Source organism: Bombina bombina, chromosome 4, assembly GCF_027579735.1.
Source record: "Bombina bombina isolate aBomBom1 chromosome 4, aBomBom1.pri, whole genome shotgun sequence".
Taxonomy (NCBI): domain Eukaryota; kingdom Metazoa; phylum Chordata; class Amphibia; order Anura; family Bombinatoridae; genus Bombina; species Bombina bombina.
The window spans coordinates 461,747,552-461,766,302 of record NC_069502.1 but is presented as its reverse complement, the minus strand read 5'-3'; the positions used below and the strand labels follow the sequence as shown (position 1 = coordinate 461,766,302).

The 18,751-nt window shown below is 39.9% G+C and overlaps 1 protein-coding gene across 1 annotated transcript in view; it reads left to right on the top strand.

The window, feature by feature from the left end:
* Positions 1 to 18,751, top strand: part of ECE2 (endothelin converting enzyme 2) — a 282,303-nt gene that overhangs the window by 121,563 nt on the left and 141,989 nt on the right. The window lies entirely within an intron of this gene.

The window sequence follows — 18,751 nt, the reverse complement described above, 5'->3', positions numbered from 1 at the left end:
TATGGTTTCCCACAGAAACAGAACTTGTATCTGATATGGGGAGAATTCTACACCAGTTTTCCAATCAATCACAAAATAGTGTGTGGCAGCTTTTCAAACGATTTTTTGATTTTCCAGATTTTACACCTTGGAACAGTTGATAGTATGTTTGCCTGTTTTGAGTGGCATTTATTGGCTGTTTGTGGAGCGTTTTATGTTAAAGTACATTGACATGCTCATTCATTCACAATGTTAAACTATGAAACTCATTCCCAAATTAAATCTGATCATCTAAATGGTGATTTATGTTAGCAATTTTAATGTTTGAATGTTTTTAAAACAAAATTAATGATAAAATTAATCAAAGTTATGAAATTACTAATTACACACCTCATAATTATTGGTTAAGTGAACAAAACTGCACTAAAAACATTAGGGAGCCATCACCAATACTGAATTAATTATGTCATGTTCTATTTTCTCTTTGGTCAACAATCTATTGCTTCCATTAAAAGGGATAGTGTAGTCAAAAATAAACTTTGATGATTCAGATAGAGCATACAATTTTAAGCAACTTTCTACTTTACTCCTATTATAATTTTTTCTTCGTTCTCTTGGTATCTTTATTTAAAAAAGCTTGAAAGTAAGATTAGGAGCTGGCCCATTTTGGGTTCAGCACCTGGGTAGTGCTAGCCGATGTGGATTGCTACATTTAAACACCAATCAGCAAGCGCTACCCAGGTACTGAACCAAAAATGGGCCGGCTTCTAAGATATCAAGAGAACGAAGAAAAATTGATAATAGGAGTAAGTTAGAAAGTTGCTTAAAACTGCATGGTCTGTCTGAATCTTCTTTGAGAATCCTTGTGAAATCCTATTGGAAAAGCATCCAATACAGCTTTTGCTAATGGGTTTTAATTTTTCTTCATGCACCTTTCGGGGATATAAAGGTAAAAAATGTAATGTGCATAGGTGCATTTCAATTTGAAATAGAAGCATTTTTGCAATATACTTCCACAATTAGCAAAAATGCTTTTGATAAAACAGAATTTATGCTTACCTGATAAATTACTTTCTCTTACAGGTGTATTCAGTCCACGGATTCATCCTTGTGGGATATTCTCAATCCCTACAGGAAGTGGCAAAGAGAGCACACAGCAAAGCTGTCCATATAGCTCCCCTCAGGCTCCGCCCCCCCAGTCATTCGACCGACGGTTAGGAGAAAAAGGAGAACCATAGGGTGCAGTGGTGACTGTAGTTATTGTAAATTAAATTTGAACCTATCTTAAATATCAGGGTGGGCCATGGACTGAATACACCTGTAAGAGAAAGTAATTTATCAGGTAAGCATAAATTCTGTTTTCTCTTACTTGGTGTATTCAGTCCACGGATTCATCCTTACTTGTGGGATACCAATACCAAAGCAATAGGACACGGATGAAGGGAGGGAACAAGTCAGGTAACCTAAACGGAAGGCACCACTGCTTGCAAAACCTTTCTCCCAAAAATAGCCTCTGCAGAAGCAAAAGTATCGAATTTGTAAAATTTGGCGAATGTATGCAGTGAAGACCAAGTCGCTGCCTTACAAATCTGTTCAACAGAAGCCTCATTCTTGAAAGCCCATGTGGAAGCCACAGCTCTGGTGGAATGAGCTGTAATTCGTTCAGGAGGCTGCCTACCGGCAGTCTCATAAGCCAATCGGATGATGTTTTTCAGCTAGAATGAAAGAGAGGTAGCAGTCGCTTTCTGACCTCTCCTCTTACCAGAATACACAACAAACAAGGATGATGTTTGTCTGAAATCTTTAGTTGCTTTTAAATAGAACTTTAAAGCACGAACTACATCAAGATTGTGCAACAGTCGTTCCGTCTTAGAAACTGGATTAGGACACAGAGAAGGAACAATGATTTCCTGGTTAATATTCTTATTAGAAACCACCTTTGGAAGGAAACCAGGTTTAGTACGCAAAACAACCTTATCTGCATTGAACACCAGATAGGGTGAGGCACACTGTAAGGCAGATAATTCTGAAACTCTTCGAGCAGAAGAAATTGCTACTAAGAACAAAACTTTCCAAGATAATAACTTGATATCTATGGAATGCAAAGGTTCAAACGGAACCCCTTGAAGAACTGAAAGAACTAAATTTAGACTCCATGGAGGAGCCACAGGTCTGTAGACAGGCTTGATTCTAACTAGGGCCTGTACAAACGCCTGAATGTCTGGTACAGCTGCCAGACGCTTGTGTAACAGAATAGACAGAGCAGATATCTGTCCTTTTAAGGAACTAGCTGACAGACCTTTCTCCAAACCTTCTTGAAGAAAAGACAATATCCTCGGAATCCTAACCTTACTCCACGAGTAACCCTTGGATTCACACCAACAAAGATATTTCCGCCATATCTTATGGTAAATTTTCCTGGTGACAGGCTTTCTGGCCTGTATCAGAGTATCTATAACTGAATCAGAGAAACCCCGCTTAGCTAGGATTAAGCGTTCAATCTCCAAGCAGTCAGTTGCAGAGAAACTAGATTTGGATGCTTGAAAGGAACTTGGATTAGAAGATCCTGCCTCGATGGCAGTTTCCATGGTGGGACCGATGACATGTCCACTAGGTCTGCATACCAAGTCCTGCATGGCCACGCAGGCGCTATCAGAATTACCGAAGCCTTCTCCTGTTTGATTCTGGCTATTAGCCGAGGGAGAAGAGGAAACGGTGGAAAGACATAAGCTAGACTGAATGACCAAGGCGCTATTAATGCATCTATCAATGCCGCCTTGGGATCCCTGGATCTGGATCCGTAAAGGGGAAGTTTGGTTTTCTGACGGGACGCCATCAGATCCAACTCTGGAATGCCCCAAAGCTGGGTCAGCTGAGCAAAAACCTCCGGGTGGAGTTCCCACTCCCCCGGATGGAAAGTCTGACGACTTAGAAAATCCGCCTCCCAGTTGTCTACTCCTGGGATGTGAATTGCAGATAGATGGCAGGAGTGATGCTCCGCCCATTTGATAATCTTGGATACTTCCTTCATCGCTAGGGAACTCTTTGTTCCCCCCTGATGATTGATGTACGCTACAGTCGTTATGTTGTCCGACTGAAATCTGATAAATTTGGCCTCTGCTAGTTGAGGCCACGCCTGGAGCGCATTGAATATCGCTCTCAGCTCTAAAATGTTTATCGGGAGAAGAGATTCTTCCCGAGACCACAGTCCCTGAGCCTTCAGGGAGTTCCAGACCGCACCCCAGCCTACCAGACTGGCATCGGTCGTGACAATGATCCATTCCGGTCTGCGGAAACTCATCCCCTGAGACAGGTGATCTTGAGACAACCACCAGAGAAGAGAGTCTTTGGTCTTTTGGTCCATTTGAATTTGAGGAGATAAATCTGTGTAATCTCCATTCCACTGTTTGAGCATGCACAGTTGCAGTGGTCTGAGATGGATTCGAGCGAAAGGGACTACGTCCATTGTCGCAACCATTAAACCAATTACTTCCATGCACTGAGCCACGGAAGGCCGAGGAATGGAATGAAGAACTCGGCAAGTATTCAACAGTTTTGACTTCCTGACCTCTGTCAGAAAGATTTTCATTTCTACCGAGTCTATCAGTGTTCCCAGAAAGGGAACCCTTGTGAGCGGGGACAGAGAACTCTTTTCTACGTTCACCTTCCACCCGTGAGACCTTAGAAAGGCCAGGACGATGTCCGTATGAGCCTTGGCTCTGTGAAAGGATGACGCCTGTATTAATATGTCGTCTAGGTAAGGTGCTACTGCAATGCCTCGCGGTCTTAGTACCGCCAGAAGGGACCCTAGCACCTTTGTGAAAATTCTGGGAGCGGTGGCCAACCCGAAAGGCAGGGCCACGAACTAGTAATGTTTGTCCAGAAAGGCAAACCTTAGGAACTGATGATGATCTTTGTGGATAGGTATATGTAGGTACGCATCCTTTAGATCCACAGTAGTCATATATTGACCTTCCTGGATCATTGGCAAGATTGTCCGAATGGTTTCCATCTTGAAAGACGGAACTCTGAGGAATTTGTTTAGAATTTTTAGATCCAGGATTGGCCTGAAAGTTCCTTCTTTTTTGGGAACTACGAACAGGTTTGAGTAAAAACCCAGTCCTTGTTCTGCAATTGGAACTGGGTGTATCACTCCCATTTTTAGTAGATCTTCTACACAGCGTAAGAACGCCTGTCTCTTTGTTTGCTCTGAAGACAAATGAGAAATATGGAGCCTTCCCCTTGGGGGAGAGTCCTTGAATTCTAGAAGATACCCCTGAGCAACTATTTCTAATGCCCAGGGATCCGGAACATCTCTTACCCAAGCCTGAGCAAAGAGAGAAAGTCTACCCCCTACCAGATCCGATCCCGGATCGGGGGCTACCCCTTCATGCTGTCTTGGTAGCAGGAGCAGGCTTCTTGGCCTGTTAACCCTTATTCCAGCCCTGCAAGGGTTTCCAGGTTGTTTTGGGCTGGGAAGCGTTATCTTGCTTTGCGGCAGCAGAGGTTGCAGCAGGTCCGCTCCTGAAGTTGCGAAAGGAGCGAAAATTAGCCTTGTTTTTGGCCTTAAATGGCCTATCTTGTGGAAGGGCATGGCCCTTGCCTCCAGTGATATCTGAAATAATTTCTTTCAGCTCTGGGCCGAAAAGGGTTTTCCCCTTGAAGGGAATATTTAACAGGTTTGTTTTGGACGACACATCCGCCGACCACGATTTGAGCCAAAGCGCTCGTCGAGCCATGATGGCAAAACCTGAGGTTTTCGCCACTAGTTTAGCTGATTGGAGAGCGGCATCAGTGATAAAGGAATTAGCCAGCTTTAAAGCGTGAATTTTATCCATGACCTCATCGTATGAAGTCTCCCTCTGGAGCGACTCCTCCAGGGCCTCGAACCAAAAAGCCGCTGCAGTAGTTACCGGGATAATGCAGGCAATTGGTTGAAGCAGAAAACCTTGCTGAACAAAAATTTTCTTTAGCAATCCTTCCAATTTTTTATCCATAGGATCTTTGAAAGCACAACTGTCCTCTATTGGTATAGTTGTACGCTTAGCCAATGTTGAAACAGCCCCCTCTACTGTGTGATATTGAGATTATCAGTTGGTATGAACCATATCAACCTGTTATGTGCACAATGGTAGAGTCAGGAAGTGCCTCTTGCATAGTGTGTGTGTGTGTGTATAGCATGCTTAATAAAGTTTACAATTATGAAGACCTGTGCTTGATCTCCTTATATAAACTAAGATAAAACATGGTGTCAGAATAAGGAGTTCCCTGCTTCCATCTGAATTGACAAGCAAGGACTCTGAGGAATCCATTAGAAATCTTTGCAGCAAATTGAAAGTGTGAGAATCAAGGCTCTGGCAGAGTGACTACAGCTTCTTCTCATGAACTGAGTAAGTGCATCATAACTGGTACAATTGACTGATTCTAACAGCACTACAGACTTTTATATTAATACTGCATAATTCAGAACATTAAGATGGAAAAGTTAAATCCTCCACCAGAATTGAAAATGACTGGTAATATGGAAGATGCATGGCAGAGGTTTAAGCAAAGATTCCAGCTATATGTTAGAGCTATAGGAGCTCAGGAGCAAGATGATGAACAAAAGATTGCACTTTTTCTGACTGTAGCAGGATCAGCAGCAATAGATGTATACAACACCTTCACGTTTACAGATGAAGAAAGGGATGTTTATCAGGTTGTTCTAGACAAATTTGAACAGTACTGTGTACCTAGACGCAATGAAACCTATGAAAGGTATCTTTTCAGATGTAGAATGCAGAATGAAATAGAGACTATTGAGGAGTATGTAACAGACTTAAAACTGAAGAGTAGATCATGTAATTATGGAGCAATGTGTAACTCATTAATCAGAGACCAGTTAGTCATGGGCAGCAGAAATATAAGGGTTAAAGAACGCTTGCTCAGAGGGAAAGATTTAACACTGGAAAAGGCAGTAGAAATTTGTCAAAGTTCAGAGGCAGCACAGGAACAAGTGCGCACACTCTGCCACAGTACAGTAGCAACATCAGTAATGTCAGTTACAGTGGGGAAAAACAAAGTGCATCCACATTATGAAAATAAAATGAAAGGAAAAAGTTTTATCACACAAACAGCAAATTCTCAGCCTGAATCAGACTGGCCATGTACCAGATGTGAAAAGCAGCATGGCATAAGACAATGTCAGGCTTATGGGCAAATCTGCAGAAAATGTGGAAAAAGGAATCACTTTCAAAAGATGTGTAAAGCTAAAAAAACGGTTCACATTGTTGACCAGTCAGAAAGTGAGGAATCAGAAGAATTCTTTATTGGAATACTTGACTTAACCAAAGCTACAGATAAGGAGTGGGTCATTGAAGCTATTACAAATGGCACTAATATTGCTTACAAAGTAGATACAGGTGCACAAGCTAATTTGATGCCTGAGAGCAAGTATCACCAATTGAAGAACAAACCAGAACTTCTGAAAAGCTCAGTTAAACTAAAGACATATAATGGGGATTTTATCCCAGTGCTTGGAAAGTGCAGTGTGTTCCTGGAATATGGAAATCAAACGCATAAAATGAACATTCTGGTAGTTCCAGGAAACAAACCAGCTCTACTGGGTCTTCAAATGTGTGAAACTTTAGGACTGATTAAAAGGGTAAATGCCATTGATGGAACTAATAAAGAATTGGACATAGAACATTTATTAACAGACTATGCTGCAGTATTTGAAGGAATAGGATGTCTTCCAATGCAACATAAAATACAACTAAAAGAAGGTTCTCGTCCAGTAGTGCATGCCATGCGAAATGTTCCAGTTGCTCTAAGGGATCGTCTTAAACGGGAACTTGCCAGGATGGAGGATAAAGGTATTATAAAGAAAATCAAGACACCTACTGAATGGGTTCATTCTATGGTGTTGGTGGAAAAACCGGATGGGGGTCTCAGAATCTGTATTGATCCCAAGGAACTGAATAAAAGCATCTTAAGAGAACACTTCCATTTACCAACAAAACCAGAATTGCTTGGGGAGCTAAGTGGAGCAACTGTATTCAGTAAACTGGATGCATCCTCAGGATTTTGGCAAATTCCACTGGAGGAGGAAAGCATGAAACTCTGCACTTTTAATACTCCTTATGGGAGGTACTGTTACAAACGATTGCCCTTCGGCTTGTGTTCAGCACCAGAAGTGTTTCATAGTGCCATGCAGCAACTTCTTGAACGAATACCAGGCACAACCGTATTTATTGATGATATTCTGATCTGGGGTAAAACCAAGCAAGAACATGATGAAAGGCTAAAGATGGTCTTAGATGTTGCTAAGGAGAATAATTTGAAGTTCAATAAGACAAAGTGTCAATTCAGAAAAACTTCAATTCAATATTTGGGAGAACAACTCACGGGAGGTGGTGTTTTACCAGACATGAAAAAGATTAAGGCAATTACAGAAATGCCACAGCCACAAAATAAGCAAGACATACAGCGCTTACTAGGAATGGTGAATTACCTTGGCAAGTTCATACCTAATTTACCAGACAAAACTGTACTAATGCGACAACTACTCAGAAAAAACTATGCCTGGGAATGGTCAGAGAATCACCAGAAAGAATGGAAGTTTTTGAAGGACATGCTTACTACTGCACCAACTCTGCAATTCTTTGATCCAACAGCAAAAACAAAGTTGTCAACTGATGCTTCACAAAATGGATTGGGAGCAGTTCTATTTCAAAATCAAGGCTCGGGATGGATGCCTGTGGCTTATGCATCTAGGGCATTGACAGATACTGAAAAATCATATGCTCAAATTGAAAAGGAAACACTGGGACTAGTTTACGGATGTGAAAAATTTCATGTTTATTTGTATGGAAGAGTATTTTCAGCAGAAACTGATCACAAACCTTTGATTCACATCTACCAAAAGGGCTTGATAGATGCACCTCCAAGAATTCAACGTTTGTTGCTGAGACTTCAAAGGTATGACTTCACCTTGGATTTTATACCTGGCAAGGAGTTGGTGGTAGCGGATGCTCTGTCACGAGCTTACTTACCATTTAACAATGAGGACTTACAGTTGCAGAAAGAGGTGACTGTTCACGTCAATCTGATCTTGAAGACAGTCCCGTTTAGTCATGCAATGTGGGCAGCAATAGAACAGGCTACAGAAACAGATGCTCTTTTAAGTCAAGTGAAGAAAGCAGTTTCTAGTGGCAAATCTAAGACACTAATGCCATCACTGTATAGACCATACATTTCTGAAATTTCTTTGATAAAAGGGGTACTTTTGAAAGGACAAAAGATAATTGTACCAGCGAGTTTGCAAAGTCAAATACTGAAAAGACTACATGAAGGTCATTCAGGTATAGAAAAGACAAAAAGACGAGCTAGAGACATTTTGTACTGGCCAAATATGAATGAAAACATTGAGACAATGATCACTCAATGCCAGACTTGCCAAAAATTCAGACCTCAGTTACCTAAAGAGCCTATACTGGATACGGATTTCCCGTTGGCACCCTGGGAAAAGTTAGGAATGGACTTGTTTGTTTTCAAAAATCAGCATTATATCTTAGTAATGGATTACTTCTCTAATTACCCAGAGATAGCATTATTGGAAGATGAGTCAGCATGTACAGTGATCAAAAAAGTAAAAGCAATTTTGGCGAGACATGGCATTCCAAGAGTAATAATATCAGACAATGGTCCTCAATTCAATTGTAGAGAGTTTAGGATTTTTGCCAGTACCTATGAATTTGAACATCGAACATCCTGCCCGGGATATCCACAAGCAAATGGATTAGCAGAAGCTGGAGTAAAAATAGTGAAAAACATACTTCGTAAAGCAACAGATGCAGACGAGGATCCATGTCTGGCTCTTCTTAGCTATAGAGCTACTCCTTTAAAATGTGGGAAGTCACCGGCAGAATTATTGTTTGGCAGACAGCTGGTCACACGAGTACCAGTTGTGAAACCTTGGAAAAGGTTCCCACAAAAACATGTAATAGAAACCAAATTGAAACTCAGAGAAAAAAGGAATGAATACTATGACCGAGCTGCAAAGCCTTTGGAGAATCTTCAGGTACAAACTCCTGTGCGAATACAAGGTTCAAACAGCTGGAATACTGAAGGGACAGTTATCCAGCAATATTCTCCAAGATCATATGTAGTTCAAACCAATGATGGGCATTGTTTACGTAGGAATCGTAGACATTTGATGGCTATTCCATCAGTTCACAACAATTCGGCAGTGAAGGAAACCTGTGAGGATACATTGAACACTCCATTGCAGCTGGAGAATGAAGATGCCAGAGAAACTTTGCAAAGCTCGACTGACTTGCCTGCCAGTGATGCAATGCAAACAAGGTCAGGTCGATATATCAAAAAACCTAATCGTCTAATTGAACAATGTTAAAAGGGACTGAAGTTTTTTCACATAGACTACAGTTAAAAAAAATGTACTTTAAGTTTTCTGTTGTTTAAAAAGAAAAAGGGAAATGTGTGATATTGAGATTATCAGTTGGTATGAACCATATCAACCTGTTGTTATGTGCACAATGGTAGTCAGGAAGTGCCTCTTGCATAGTGTGTGTGTGTATAGCATGCTTAATAAAGTTTACAATTATGAAGACCTGTGCTTGATCTCCTTATATAAACTAAGATAAAACATCTACCTTGGGGACCGTCTGCCACGCGTCCCTCCTGGGGTCGTTTATGGGGAACATTTTCTTAAAGATAGGTGGGGGAACAAAGGGTACACCTGGTCTCTCCCACTCCTTAGTCACAATATCCGCCACCCTCTTTGGGATCGGAAATGCCTCAGTGTATACGGGGACCTCTAAATATCTGTCCATTTTACACAATTTTTCAGGGACCACCATGGGGTCACAATCGTCCAGCGTAGCTAAAACCTCCTTAAGCAGGACGCGGAGGTGTTCCAGCTTAAATTTAAACGCTAAGGAATCTGACTCTGCCTGCTGAGAAATTTTCCCTGTGTCAGAAATTTCTCCCTCAGACAGCCCTTCCCTCACTGCTACCTCTGAGTTTTGTGAGGGTACTACAGATACATTATCCAAAGCTTCAGATTGCTCATCCTCTGTATTTAAAACTGAGCTATCGCGCTTTCTTGGAAAAACAGGCAGTTTGGATAAAAATGCTGCAAGGGAATTATCCATTACTGCTGCTAATTGCTGTAAAGTAAATGGGGCCAATGCGCTAGAGGTACTAGGCATCGCTTGCGCGGGCGTAACTGGTGTAGACACTTGGGGGGAGGAAGGAGAACTATCCTCATTACCCTCCGTTAAGGAATCATCCTGTTCAGCATTTTTAATTGTCACTGGATGATCTTTAAAATGCTTAGATGTTTTTGCACACTTTAAACATAAATGCAATGGGGGTATCGCCATGGCTTTTGAACATAAAGAACAAGGTCTATCTGAAGGCTCAGACATGTTTGACAGACTCAGACAACACTAAAATATTGAAAAAAATACTTTTGAAAAAAACATTACTGTCTCTTTAAATAATAAAAAGGAACACACTTTTTTACCAAATCATCAAAAAACATCCGATCGTAATGAAATTTTCACCACATGATCCTAATGCCTTGAAATGATTGCACACAAGTTTTCAAATCGTTTAACCCCTTAATGCCCAAACCGGAGCAAAATGAAGTAAATACCCGGTTTAACCCACTACAGTACTATGCCACAGTCTTTGCTGTGGCTTTACCTTCCTTTAGGGTTATTTGCAGGTGTAAATTAAGCCTCCCAGAAGTCCTTCTGTACTTTAAAGGCTCTGCACATGAAGCTGCATGGAGCTGTGTTGCAAATCAACTGCGCAATTGAGGCGCGAAAATGAGGCCCCCTCCTTCTTACTCCAGAGATATGGGGCCTTTCTGAGTCAGATTAGCTGTCTTATAAAATGCCAGGCGTAAAAAAGTCCCCAAAAAGTGTTTGCAACGTTTAAAAACGCTTAATAAACATAAGATTACCAAAATAAAGTAATCGATTTAGCCCATCACAGTGTCTGTCAGTATTAAAGCCCTTAACTGAAGCCCTCTTTCTATACTGTGTCTCAGAAAATGGCTTACCTTCCCTCATGGGATATCTATCAGTCTTCTAGCATTACCAGGTTTTGTTAGAAAAAATGACTGAACATACCTTAAGCAGTATAAGCCTGCAAACTGTTCCCCCCAACTGAAGTTCTCCTGTACTCAACAGTCCTGCGTGGGAACAGCAATGGATTTTAGTTACAACATGCTAAAATCTTTTTCCTCTCAGCAGAAATCTTCATCACTTTCTGCCTCAGAGTAAATAGTACAAACCGGCACTATTTTAAAATAACAAACTCTTGATTGAAGAAATAAAACTACAAATCTAACACCACATACTCTTTACCACCCCCGTGGAGATGCTACTTGTTAGAGCGGCAAAGAGAATGACTGGGGGGGCGGAGCCTGAGGGGAGCTATATGGACAGCTTTGCTGTGTGCTCTCTTTGCCACTTCCTGTAGGGATTGAGAATATCCCACAAGTAAGGATGAATCCGTGGACTGAATACACCAAGTAAGAGAAAAGTTATTACCGTTTTTCTGTGGCATACTCACATATCCTTTGAGGGCCTCAGCACCAATATTCAGACACTACACCTTCTCAGAGTCAGCAGTGGATTGCAGGACACAAATTATGTCTTCAGAAGCAGTACACACCACCGCCAGCTTTCTGAGCGTGCATGGTGTTTGAATACTGGTGCGCGGGCCCTCACAGGATATGGGCGTATGCCACTGAAAAACAGTAATTACTTTTATTAGAAGCATTTTTTCTAATGGAAGTATATTGCAAAGCTGCTTATATTTCAATTTGAAATGCACCCATGCACATTTCAATTTTGACCTTTTTATCCCTTTAATTATATTTTGCTGATCTATTTTTCTTATTCAATTGTGTCTCTTCTTTTTTGATTAGAATATAAAACTGCAGAGATTCTATACAATGTTTTTTTAGTTATTTTTTTTATTGAAGTTTTCATACGCAGTACCAGAAACCAAGCAAATTAAATAAAATACAGTAGTGGAAAGACAAGATAATCCACACATCCATACACAAAATATGCATCAAGCTAGGTGATAATTCGTATAATAGCCATAAGACATAAAAGATGGAGTCACATTTGTTTAATACAGAACAATGTGCTGAAGGAATAACCCTTAAGCCACAATTATATTTTTGATACGCTCTAATATGCTAAATATTCCTCAGGCCCTGATGATTGAAAGTGCTGCAAGGCGGCAATATATTCAAAAGGGATATGATGCAATGTCGAGAATGCTGGCGAAATATTTAAAAGTGCCGACATTACTCTTTAAAGGCAGCATCGCAGAGGGGCGTTATACTATACATCACAGTGGGTGGCCATGCTGGCAAAATATTCCAAGCAGCATCAGCACCGACATTGGCAATGTAAAATAAAGGATCCCTTTTAAATATATAGCACAAAACCTAATAACTATACCTATGTACCCCTAAACCGTCATAACCCTGCACTAACCCCTAAACTGCCTATAGCCCACTGCAATAAACTTCCTAACCTATTAACCCCTATACCACCAATAGCCCACTGCAATAAACTTCCTAACCTATTAACCCCTATACCACCAATAGCCCACCACAAACACCCCCTACACTACTCAACACCTATACTGCCAATACCTCTAACCTATTAACCCCTACACCACCACAAGCCCCAACGCAAACTACCCCTACACAAAACTGCCTAACACCTAACCCCCCCACTTCTAAGCTTAAACCCCCTAAGTTACAAAAAAATAACACTACATTTACAAAAAAACTAACATTACAGAAAACAAAAAAACAACAATACCAAAAATAAAAAGCCCACAGTTATGCCACAACACCCCAAAATAAAAAACCCTGAACATTTTTTTTTTTTTTGGGGGGGGGGGGGTAATTTTATTGTAGAATGGGGTTGTAGTATTTTTTTTTAGAAAAAGAGCTGTAAGACTTTTAAGGCAATGCCCTACAAAAAGTTCTTTTAAGGGTTATTCTTAAAGTAACTGTTAGTGTTAGTTTAGAGACAGCAAAGCAATCAGATGGGCTCAGCAAGGTAGTTCTCTCTGTTCTCCAACTCCTTCTGATAAACCAAACACCAGACAAAGTGAAGGCTATAGGAACTCTTTGCTCCCAGTCCTGCAGACAATACCATCTTTTATGTGCTGTGATGAGCAGGTATCACCATGGTGACTCAAACTATTTGCACCAATCAGAGGTTCCCTTTTCTCCCGCACTGGCTGTAATGATGAGCGAGGGATAAGAGCCACCATCTGACAAGACCATCTCAGTTGCAGCTATAGCTGTGTGAGACTCCTCATCAATTATAGACTTCAGAGAAGAAAGGGGAGGCGATAACTTATAAGGATTTCTTCAGAGTGCCCCATAGAAGTCTATGGGGAGAAGGAGTTAGCACAGTCATAATATCCCAGCTACCTTTTTACTTTCAATTTGTAATACGTGAATTAAAGGGACATTCCGGTCAAAACAAAAATGCACATAGATGAATTACATATTTGAACAGAAACATATTTACAATATACAAGTATTGGCAAAAATGCTTCTAGTAAAAGTTATCACTGTTTTAGTGTTAACATTTTTCTATGCACCTACATGTGAAGCATAGCAAGATATTCTCAGTGCACCAGCATTTTAAATACTGCAGCTGCTCATAGTGAATGCATACACAGATAATGCTCTTAGTAAATGCATACACAGATAATGCTCTTAGTGACTGCATACACAGATAATACTCTTAGTAAATGCATACACAGCTAATGCTCTTAGTGAATGCATACACAGATAGTGCTCTTAGTGAATGTATGCACGGATAATGCTCTTAGTGAATGTATACACTGATAGTGTTCTTAGTGAATGCATAAACAGATAATACTCTTAGTGAATGCATACACAGATAGTGCTCTTAGTGAATGTATGCACGGATAGTGCTCTTAGTGAATGTATGTACGGATAGTGTTCTTAGTGAATGCATGCACGGATAATGTTCTTAGTGAATACATACACAGATAGTGCTCTTAGTGAATGCATGCACAAATAATGTTCTTAGTGAATGCATACACAGATAGTGCTCTTAGTGAATGCATACACAGATAGTGCTCTTAGTGAATGCATACACAGATAGTGCTCTTAGTGAATGCATACACATATAGTCCTCTTAGTGAATGCATACACAGATAGTGCTCTTAGTAAATGCATACACAGATAATGCTCTTAGTAAATGCATACACAGATAATGCTCTTAGTGAATGCATACACAGATAATGCTCTTAGTAAATGCATACACAGATAATGCTCTTAGTGAATGCATACACAGATAGTGCTCTTAGTGAATGCATGCACAGATAATGTTCTTAGCGAATGCATGCACAGATAATGTTCTTAGGGAGCGCATACACAGATAGTGCTCTTTGGGAATGTATGCACAGATAGTGCTCTTAGTGAATGCATACACAGTTAATGTTCTTAGTGAATGCATACACAGATAGTGCTCTTAGTGAATGTATGCACAGATACTGTTCTTAGTGAATGCATGCATAGATAATGTTCTTAGCGAATGCATGCACAGATAATGTTCTTAGGGAATGCATACACAGATAGTGCTCTTAGTAAATGCATACACAGATAGTGCTCTTAGTAAATGCATGCACAGATAGTGTTCTTAGTGAATGCATACACAGATAGTGTTCTTAGTGAATGCATACACAGATAATGTTCTTAGTGAATGCATGCACAGATAATGTTCTTAGTAAATGCATACACAGATAGTGCTCTTAGTGAATGTATACACAGATACTGTTCTTAGTGAATGCATACACAGATAATGTTCTTAGTAAATGCATACACAGATAGTGCTCTTAGTAAATGCATACACAGATAGTGCTCTTAGTAAATGCATGCACAGATAGTGTTCTTAGTGAATGCATACACAGATAGTGTTCTTAGTGAATGCATACACAGATAATTTTCTTAGTGAATGCATGCACAGATAATGTTCTTAGTAAATGCATACACAGATAGTGCTCTTAGTGAATGTATACACAGATACTGTTCTTAGTGAATGCATACACAGATAATGTTCTTAGTAAATGCATACACAGATAATGTTCTTAGTGAATGCATACACAGATAATGTTCTTAGTGAATGCATACACAGATAGTGCTCTTAGTAAATGCATGCACAGATAATGTTCTTAGTGAATGCATACACAGATAATGCTCTTAGTGAATGCATACACAGATAATGCTCTTAGTGAATGCATACACAGATAGTGCTCTTAGTGAATGTATGCACAGATAGTGCTCATACGGCTAGATTTAGAGTTGGGCGGTAGCCGTCAAAACCAGCGTTAGAGGCTCCTAACGCTGGTTTTTACCGCCCTCTGGTATTTGGAGTCAGTCATTAAAGGGTCTAACGCTCACTTTGCAGCCGCGACTTTTCCATACCGCAGATCCCCCTACGCCATTTGCGTATCCTATCTTTTCAATGGGATCTTTCTAACGCCGGTATTTAGAGTCTTGGCTGAAGTGAGCGTTAGAAATCTAACGACAAAACTCCAGCCGCAGAAAAAAGTCAGTAGTTAAGAGCTTTCTGGGCTAACGCCGGTTCATAAAGCTCTTAACTACTGTGCTCTAAAGTACACTAACACCCATAAACTACCTATGTACCCCTAAACCGAGGTCCCCCCACATCGCCGCCACTCTATTAAAATCTTTTAACCCCTAATCTGCCGCTCCGTACACCGCCGCCACCTACATTATACCTATGTACCCCTAATCTGCTGCCCCTAACACAGCCGACCCCTATATTATATTTATTAACCCCTAATCTGCCGCCCCCGCTATCGCTGACACCTGCATATTTTTTTAACCCCTAATCTGCTGCTCCGTACACCGCCGCCACCTACATTATACCTATGTACCCCTAATCTGCTGCCCCTAACACAGCCGACCCCTATATTATATTTATTAACCCCTAATCTGTCCTCCCTAACATCGCCGACACCTAACTTCACTTATTAACCCCTAATCTGCCGACCGGAACTCACCGCTACTATAATAAATGTATTAACCCCTAAAGCTAAGTCTAACCCTAACACTAACACCCCCCTAACTTAAATATAATTTAAATCTAACAAAATAAATTAACTATTATTAAATAAATTATTCCTATTTAAAGCTAAATACTTACCTGTAAAATAAACCCTAATATAGCTACAATATAAATAATAATTACATTGTAGCTATTTTAGGATTAATATTTATTTTACAGGCAACGTTGTAATTATTTTAACCAGGTACAATAGCTATTAAATAGTTATTTACTATTTAATAGTTACCTAGTTAAAATAATTACAAAATTACCTGTAAAAAAATCCTAAACTAAGTTACAATTAAACCTAACACTACACTATCAATAAATTAATTAAATACAATACCTACAATTGCCTACAATTAAACCTAACACTACACTATCAATAAATTAATTAAATACAATACCTACAACTACCTACAATTAAACCTAACACTACACTATCAATAAATTAATTAAATACAATACCTACAAATAAATACATTTAAATAAACTAACTAAAGTACAAAAAATAAAAAATAACTAAGTTACAAAAAATAAATAAATATTTACAAACATTAGAAAAATATTACAACAATTTTAAACTAATTACACCTACTCTAAGCCCCCTAATAAAATAACAAAGCCCCCCAAAATAAAAAAATGGCCTACCCTATTCTAAATTAAAAAAGTTCAAAGCTCTTTTACCTTACCAGCCCTTAAAAGGACCTTTTGTGGGGCATGCCCCAAAGAATTCAGCTCTTTTGCCTGTAAAAGAAAAATACAACCCCCCCCCAACATTAAAACCCACCACCCACATACCCCTAATCTAACCCAAACCCCCCTTAAATAAACCTAACACTAAGCCCCTGAAGATCTCCCTACCTTGTCTTCACCATGCCAGGTTCACCGATCCGTCCACCGAAGTCTTGATCCAAGCCTCCGAAATCTTGATCCAAGCCCAAGCGGGGGCTGAAGAGTGACGTCCATCCTCCGGCTGAAGTCTTGATCCAAGCGGGCAGAAGAGGACATCCGGACCGGCAAACATCTTCATCCAAGCCGCATCTTCTATGTTCTTCAATTCCGATGACGACCGGCTGATCTTCAAGACCTCCAGCGCGGATCCATCCATCTTCACCGACGACTTCCCGACGAATGACGGTTCCTTTAAGGGACGTCATCCAAGATGGCGTCCCTCGAATTCCTATTGGCTGATAGGATTCTATCAGCCAATCTGAATTAAGGTAGGAAAATTCTGATTGGCTGATGGAATCAGCCAATCAGAATCAAGTTCAATCCGATTGGCTGATCCGATCAGCCAATCAGATTGAGCTCGCATTCTATTGGCTGATCGGATCAGCCAATCGGATTGAACTTGAATCTGATTGGCTGATTCCATCAGCCAATCAGAATTTTCCTACCTTAATTCCGATTGGCTGATAGAATCCTATCAGCCAATCGGAATTCGACGGACGCCATCTTGGATGACGTCATTTAAAGGAACCGTCATTCGGCGAGTAGGCGTCGGTAGAAGAGGATGGTTCCGCGTCGGCTGGAAGATGATGGCTCCGGAAGAAAGAAGATTGAAGATGCCGCTTCATAGAAGACGTCATCCCGATGATGGACTTCTTCAGCGCCTGCTTGCATCAAGACTTCAGCCCGAGGATGGACGTCACTCTTCAGCCCCCGCTTGGGCTTGGATGAAGATTTCGGAGGCTCTTCTGGACAGATCGGGACCCGGTGTGGTGAAGACAAGGTAGGGAGATCTTCAGGGGCTTAGTGTTAGGTTTATTTAAGGGGGGTTTGGGTTAGATTAGGGGTATGTGGGTGGTGGGTTGTAATGTTGGGGGGGGGGTATTTTATGGTTTTTTTTTACAGGCAAAAGAGCTGAATTCTTTGGGGCATGCCCCGCAAAGGGCCCTTTTCAGGGCTGGTAAGGTAAAAGAGCTTTTCTATTTTAATTTTAGAATAGGGTAGGGCATTTTTTTATTTTGGGGGCCTTTGTTATTTTATTAGGGGGCTTAGAGGAGGTGTAATTAGTTTAAAATTGTTGTAATATTTTTCTAATGTTTGTAAATATTTTTTTATTTTTTGTAACTTAGTTCTTTTTTATTTTTTGTACTTTAGTTAGTTTATTTAATTGTATTTATTTGTAGGTATTGTATTTAATTAATTTATTGATAGTGTAGTGTTAGGTTTAATTGTAGATAATTGTAGGTAGTTTATTTAATTTATTTATTGATAGTGTAGTGTTAGGTTTAATTGTAACTTAGGTTAGGATTTATTTTACAGGTAATTTTGTAATTATTTTAACTAGGTAACTATTAAATAGTTCTTAACTATTTAATAGCTATTGTACCTGGTTAAAATAAATACAAAGTTGCCTGTAAAATAAATATTAATCCTATAATAGCTACAATATAAATATTATTTATATTGTAGCTATATTAGGATTTATTTTACAGGTAAGTATTTAGCTTTAAATAGGAATAATTTATTTAATAAGAATTATTTTATTTCGTTAGAATAAAATTATATTTAACTTAGGGGGGGTGTTAGTGTTAGGGTTAGAATTAGCTTTAGGGGTTAAAAAATTTATTAGAGTAGCGGTGAGCTCCGGTCGGCAGATTAGGGGT